General features: G+C 40.8%; 1 protein-coding gene across 2 annotated transcripts in view; it reads left to right on the forward strand.

The window, feature by feature from the left end:
* The window catches only part of LOC101858431 (tubby-related protein 4), a 173,460-nt gene that overhangs the window by 47,644 nt on the left and 119,384 nt on the right, over positions 1-6,432 (forward strand). Inside the window, exon 1 of one of the 2 annotated variants that reach the window (XM_005105011.3) lies at positions 4,126-4,300. The exons of the other annotated variant lie outside the window; for it this stretch is intronic. The gene's annotated coding sequence lies outside the window, so the exon portion shown is untranslated. Of the gene's footprint in view, positions 1-4,125; positions 4,301-6,432 lie in introns of those variants that run through there. 2 annotated transcript variants of the gene reach the window in all.

Consider the following 6,432-nt stretch of genomic DNA (forward strand, 5'->3'; position numbering starts at 1 on the left):
TTTCATGTGTATGTTTCTGTTTGTGCGTGTGTTTGTCATTAGAGAGGGGGTGCTATGCGGTATTGACATTTGTAATATGCATTCGTGAGTGTTTGTGTGCATATATGCATGCTTGCAATCTAGTTTGTTCACGTGTGTGTGTGTGTGTGTGTGTGTGTGTGCGCGTGCGCGTGTGTCACTAGCCCTGCAGGGAGGGTGCCATGTGGTAAAGAGAGCTGTAATGAGGAATTATGGACGTGCCTCAGGTATTGGAAGTTTTTGAATCCATCCTGTTGGGGGAAAACCCCCACGGAAGTAATCCCCTAAAAATCAATGTCTTTCTTTGTTGGAAAATCTTGTATTCTCACCTCACCGTCTATCGAGGGAAAACAGCTGAAAAGACTCGTGTCTTGTAATATTATTATTTGGACAGCATCTCTTTTATCTCCATCTCATTTCCTCTCGGCATTGCTTGGTGGTTGATTAGGCTTTGGCAATCTGATCAGTTTCATTTTATTGACGTCTGCAGTTCATTTCTTTAAATGCTTGTTAACTCAAAGGGAACGAATGAATTCGTCGTCTGTCTGTACAAAAATGGATCATTGTCGTCGTTACTTTCAATGCTCACTTGTGCAAAATGAATATTCGGTTCTTTAGAAGATGTCCTGAATTTGTCTTAATTTTCTCCTCTCTTATGTTCTCATTTAGCTCTTTGTTCGGTGTATCGTCTTCGTTCTTTACCATGTGGGTTTTTTTCTTTAACGCAGGTGTTTTATGCCCCCCCCCAAAAAAAAAAAATTTAAAAAATATTTTTAAAAAAAATTAATTAAATCGACACACTTTAAAATAGTGATAATTTAGGGGGCTAGTTTCGACACTGCCTTTCAGGACCAACACGGGTTTTAGAGGGACACAACGTGATAATAGAAAGACTGAGATATTCCTACTTGATTAAACTTCTCTCAACACTGACCGGAACCGAACTCAAGTCTCCAGCGTGCGACAACGACGCTCCTAACCGCTATAATATAACAGACGCTTGTCTGGTTTGTAATAGGCTCATAATATTTTCATATACTGTAATGTTTTCCCTACAAAGAACGGATAGACAACTGCGAAAAAAAGGGGGGGGGGCACTCTTCGCTCTGTACGGGAAGCTAAAGTATAGACATTGCTTTATCAGTTATAATGTGCTTTTCTTTACCCAGACAATATTTCTGTCACTTGTGTTGCCTGTCCCATTTCTGATGAATCGATCATGTACTTTTCTTTTTTTTCTTTCACCAGACAAATTTTGAACGGACAAGTTAGTGTGGCTCACTTGCTTCTGAAAATAATTCAACACATGCGCGGGGAAATTAATCGCACCTGTGATATAGGCTGAACTCATGCGCTAAGTACTACCCGGCTCTCGACATGACAATTGTCTGATGTGAATGTGTAATGAATTTATTATAGCAATAAATGTGCAAAGAATGTTCTTAGTTTTGCGTGTGTTTTACTATTGTGTCTGATGTTCTGGGGTTTTTTCCTCTTCGTGGTTGAGTTTCTTTACCTACGTCTGTGGTGTCCGTATTAGATGCCTCGCCGTCGCTTGCTGAAGTCCTGAGTTCGATTCCTATGCAGCGAGAATTTTTATTGAGTATCTCGGTCTATCTTCTGGGAGGGACATTTTATCCCTCCCTGTTCAGCCCAGGTTGGCCTTGACAGTCAAAGTTGAAGTCCACCTCTTAAATAATCCAAAGTGTGTCGATTGGGGCGTAAGACACCCACATTTGGATTTGTTTTTCTTCATTCCGTTGCCCTTGTCTTTCTGCCTCTATGTTGCGGGTACACATTTCTTTGCTTCGTGTCCTCGCCATTTTTTTCCCAATACGGCCTTTCTGTTTTCATCTCTCTTTATTCTTTTGCTTTTGCCTCTCTCTATTTCTGCTCGCATTATGTTTTTCTTTTCCTGTGATCTCACCCCCTCCCCCAACTTTCTTCAACAATAGTTACTCGGGTTTCTCTTCTCAGCTTATACACCTTTAGCCCGTTTCTGTTTTTCCTACTTCTTTTTGGGGTGGGGTCCATTTAAAAATAAGAATTTAAGGGACAGTGTCTTACACTTTTATGATTACTGTTGTCCTTGCCTGAACACCGGAATCTATGATGTAATTTTTTAACATCTTCGCCATTGTACACATGGGATTTGGGTTCGATTCTCCGCATGAGGTCATCATCATCATCATCATCATCATCATCATCATCATCATCATCATCATCATCATCATCATCATCATCATCATCAAAAAGCAGAGTATGAGGGAAAGTGTTGCTTCATTTACCGACAAAAAAATATATGTATATAAAATGTTAAAAATGTGTTTTATTGAAACGACTCAACGTTTTACCACGTAGGCTTCATCATCATCATCCTCATCATCATCATCATCATCATCATCATCATCATCATCATCATCATCATCATCATCATCATCGTCATCCTCAGCAGCAGCAGCAGCTGCAGCACCAGTATTAGCAGCAGCAGCTGCATCACCAGCATTAGCAGCAGCATTGACATTAGCAGCAACAGTAGCAGGACTGGAGGGCTTTTCAAAAGAGTTTACGCGTGATGTATGAACCTCGACGTGAGCCCATCAAATCGCGATGCTTTAATCCGTTTTCCTGGACGGCTTCCGACTTGCCTTTTGGCGGATCTGTGAGAAAATCAATAACCATCACAGGGAATCTCATCTGGCTCCTTTTTTCTGGTCCTCAACTTTAAACTGTTTTGACAAATTTTCCGCTGTTTTTTAGTTTTTTTTATAAATACTTTTTTTTTCTCTAGGCTACATCAGAACTCAACTTTCCCCCTTCTTTTGTTGGAAGAGAAAAGAAAGCTTGCAATCATCATAGTTATTTCATGTTTTCTACTCTTATCACTTTAAGAGGTTTCGATTACAAAAATGACGTCACTAATTCTAACAATAGTCGTTTTTTAATACTGTTGGTTATTGGAGACGCCACTGTTCATCCTACTTCTTAACTATCCGAGAAGATGAAAATGTTTCTGAGTCTTCTATGGTCTGCTGGGGTAATAATGTAGTGTAAAGCGCATATAGCTTGCTGTCGAGCGGGGATATGCGCTCTACAAATGTTAATATTAGTAATAATTATTATTATTACATCCCCTCTGTAGTTTTTGTCTGTCCGTTTTCTTATTTCCAGCACTAAATGGCAGTGGGTGGTTAACAGATTGGTGTGGTTTGCTCCTTCTTTCCTATCAAATTTCTATCGTTCGTATCTGTCCTCCTTTTTTGTGTTTCTCACTCTCTTGTAACAACTCTAATCTTCGGCACTTATGTGACCTAACCGTGTTGCAAGTGCCGTAAAACACTATATGGCCTTTATTGTGTCTCTTTACTCAAACAAAAGTGTAATACATTTGTGCAATGTTCCTTTGACAAGACTTCAAATTCATTCCCGAAGGGGGAGATATTAACGTGTTCTTAAGTACAGTAAAATAGTAAATGGGCTGATTTATCAATGTCATGCTCATACTGTGCCGGAACAACATAGGGGGAACTGCTGCTTTTCCTTTCCTCATCGTCATTTTTCCGCTACTTTTTTGTATATTCGTCACTCTCTTGTGAACTGCTATTTCTGGGGTGCCTTGATAGTCGAAGCAGACTTTGTGCTGTTGAGGCTAAAGAACTGAGCCTGATTCCCCGTTTGGACTTCACTGTTGACATCCACCCCTGGGCGCTCATATGAGATGACTTTATGCAGCTGCGAGCACCGGAAACCCTTACTAAAACAAAGACTTCATATTCTCTTTAGGATGACAACAAGGAAACCCAAACTCGCAAACTGTAGCTCAGTTTGTATCATTCTGGGTTGTGGTACAGATGACATTGGTTCAAATCTTTAAAATGGAACCTTTGGAACTTCAGTAGTCAAGAGAGTTTTTAAGGCTCTCCAACAATTTAGCTTGGTCCTATCGGAATTGTATGTAAAACCGCCATTAGGATAATTTATAATTCTTAAAAGGGACATAAGAATCCCTACAATACGCTCCAACCCCCCCCAGGATTAAGAGGAGTAAACGTTGTAACGTAACATTCCGTAAAGTAAAGGTCCCGGTGCAAACCGATTTGAGAATCGGAAATTTCCTCGAGCCTTAGTGTGATTTCTATTGTAGGAACAAAGTGTTGAGTTGACGTCATTGTTTTCCCCTGAGCAAATGCTTCCTGCTTCTCGAAGACGAGAAAATCCATCAGACGTTTCTTTGTGGCTGAACTGTTAATGTCTACTTCACTTCAAGTCTAGCACAAAGAAGGTAATAGCAAGCTGAAATCACTCGATATTTCACTGTCGCTTTGTTCGTTTTACCCTCGAATCTCGAAGTTATTTCCTTGCTTCCTGTAAATAAGTACAGGGGCAGTCGCTGGTATTGATGTTCCTGTCCACATTTACGTGTTAGTTAAATCAATAGCTTTGGGGAAGAAACTGCTGTACCGACTGTTTTGTTGAATAGGGAGCTGGATAACATTTCGCCACAAGTGCCCTCTTCAGATTTTAGTCTGTTAACTAGATCTATGTTTATGTTGTTTTGGGGGCGTGTGTAGTTTCGCCCGTCTGATTCGTTGTATCACGTGTGATATCTTTTTACCACACACTCTCGCCAGCTCGCGAGACTTCACCCACCCACTCAAACGTATTATAAATTATAGTGATAGTATACCCGCCGCCGCTAGTTGCTCAGCTGTATTGTCCAAATCGTTTTCTCCAAAGAAGTTACAACTGAACCTCTGTCTTCATTTTTGTGTATGTTTTTCTTTCATAAGAGTAAGAGAAAATGATGTCCCACCAGCTTGACTTTGATGCAAATTTTGTCCTTTCATAACCCTACTTTTGAAGTTTTGTGAGTCAATTTTTGTCTTCTTGAAAGTAACTTCGAGTCCTTTTTTAGAACTTGCTGACAACCCTTGGTTTTGTTGTTTAGAAGCTTAATAATTTATAATGTCATTGCATTTTGCTGTACCACACCGACACTTGCGATGTAGGCCTAATCGTATGGCAGTTCTCATGGTCCGCGTGGAAGACGCGAGTTCAGCTCCTATGTGGGGAGGTTTATATTATCGAGTATCTTTGTCTGTCATCTTGGATGTTGTATCTTTATCAGCCTGTGTTTGCCCTGACAGGCAGAGGAGAAGCAGCCCGCCTTTTAATTGGTCTACATTGTGTCAAGGGATGTGTAAATATCTGCAATTATAGTGTTTTTTGTTTTGTTTTGTTTTCGATTTAATTATTGTTTTTTGTCCGCTCCATCAATTTGACGTGTGTTGTTGCCTGTCTCTTCCTTGTGTGGCATACATTTTTGTAAAAACCAAAATCCGCTTGAATTTTACCAGTGCCCGCAAATTTAAGAAAGATCTTTGGTATTCATGTCTCTTTACTCTGTTGGCTAGACCAAGAAAAATAGTCAAACCTTCCCGAACGGCCACCTGTACAAGACAATGACCTGTACAAATGGCCAGTTCTCTTTTCCTCCCTTGTATATATTTTTTTACATTATAATGGCAGTGTGTAAGACGTCCACCTGTGTAAGACAACCAGTGGGTGGTTGGCGCGTGCTCTGGGGTGGTGGTTTACTGTTTCTTTCCTAACAAACATCTATCGACCTTCTTTTTTTTGTGTATGTTACTCTCTCTAGTAACACCTCTAAGTGGGCGGTTGGCGGGTGCTCTGGTGTTGTTTGCTCCTTCTTTCTTATCAAACATATATCGTCCTTATCTCTCCTCTTTCTATTTTGTGTTTGTTACTCTCTTGTAATACCTCTAATCTTCAGCACTCATATAACATAATTGTGTTGCAAGTACCGTGAAACTTTTACTAAAATTGAAAAGATAAATACAACAGCCACTTTTCTCCTCGACGACGGATAGCTATCTAGACAATTTAGACTATATAATATGTGTATGGTGGTATGAGGCAGTACCAATCAATGACAACCGTCAGGTCAAGTCTGTGGGTGGTTGGCGGGTGCTTTAGTGTCATTTGCTCCTTTTTTCATGTCAAACACCTATCGTCCTTATCTATCCTTATTTTTATGCTTTTTTACTCTCATATACGAGCTCTAATCTGTGGCTCTCATGTGACCTAAGTGTGTTGAAAGTGCCATAAAACTCTTGCTAAGACAAACCAAGGTCAGTCTGGGAGCAAGGCGACGTCTTACGACAAAATGCTCCCAGTCTCTCCTATCCACTGTCCTCTTTCTCTCCTTCTTCCCCTCTTCTCAGAGCTTTCTCTTTTCTCTTCCCCTTTACCTTCCTGCCTCCTTCCCCCTCTCATCAACGCTTCCTCTCATCTCTCTCCCATTCTCCTCTCCTCTGCCTCCCCCCTCTTCCTGTCCCCTTCTCCTCCCTACCTCCCCTCTCCTCTGTCCCTTTCCTCCCTCTCTACCCCCCC

The sequence above is a fragment of the Aplysia californica genome, unplaced genomic scaffold (assembly GCF_000002075.1).
Source record: "Aplysia californica isolate F4 #8 unplaced genomic scaffold, AplCal3.0 scaffold00447, whole genome shotgun sequence".
Lineage (NCBI taxonomy): Eukaryota > Metazoa > Mollusca > Gastropoda > Aplysiida > Aplysiidae > Aplysia > Aplysia californica.